The sequence below is a fragment of the Penaeus monodon genome, chromosome 23 (genome assembly GCF_015228065.2).
Source record: "Penaeus monodon isolate SGIC_2016 chromosome 23, NSTDA_Pmon_1, whole genome shotgun sequence".
In the NCBI taxonomy this organism is placed as follows: Eukaryota; Metazoa; Arthropoda; class Malacostraca; order Decapoda; family Penaeidae; genus Penaeus; species Penaeus monodon.
Window position 1 is genome coordinate 22,985,164 of NC_051408.1, and position 557 is coordinate 22,985,720.

Sequence of the window (557 nt, forward strand, 5' to 3'; positions counted from 1 at the left end):
CAGGACGGCAAAAATACCTGAGGGACCTATTCCAATCCCTTCAATAAGTAATGACTCCATATATCTTGCGATATATACCTATACAATGGCCGCACGATTGTATCGTGTGATTGGCAAGGTAGCGGTAGGCCTAACGCTGCTCGGTGATACCCAGATAGGAAAGCACCATTCTCTCACTAACGCTCAGAGGCTGTGGTAACTGCCCACTCTTTACCCCCTCTCACTTCATTTCTGGCAAACAGCAACAGTTGTCGCAGAATTAACCAGAATGCTCCGTAGTTACATGAGTAAGGGGGAGAAGGTTCGTATTTTCTCAATGATGGAACAGAATGTGCCAATGTAAGAAACACATCATCGGTCCCGCAATGGACCCAGAGTATTCCAAAATCTTGCTCGAAGCATGCCTGCTAGAGTCCTAAAGGCCACCAAAGGCAGTGGACACATGGCAAAACATTGAAAATAAAAAAAACAATAATTTTAAGTTTGTTTTACTCAACGGCAATTACAATTTATTGTAGGGAATTAGCCAGGTCCCAAGTTTTTTTTTGCCGATACTG

General features: G+C 43.4%; 1 protein-coding gene across 1 annotated transcript in view; it reads right to left on the reverse strand.

The window, feature by feature from the left end:
- LOC119587897 (calcitonin gene-related peptide type 1 receptor-like) overlaps window positions 1-557 on the reverse strand; it is a gene marked incomplete at its 3' end in the record, with an annotated part of 193,512 nt that overhangs the window by 53,362 nt on the left and 139,593 nt on the right.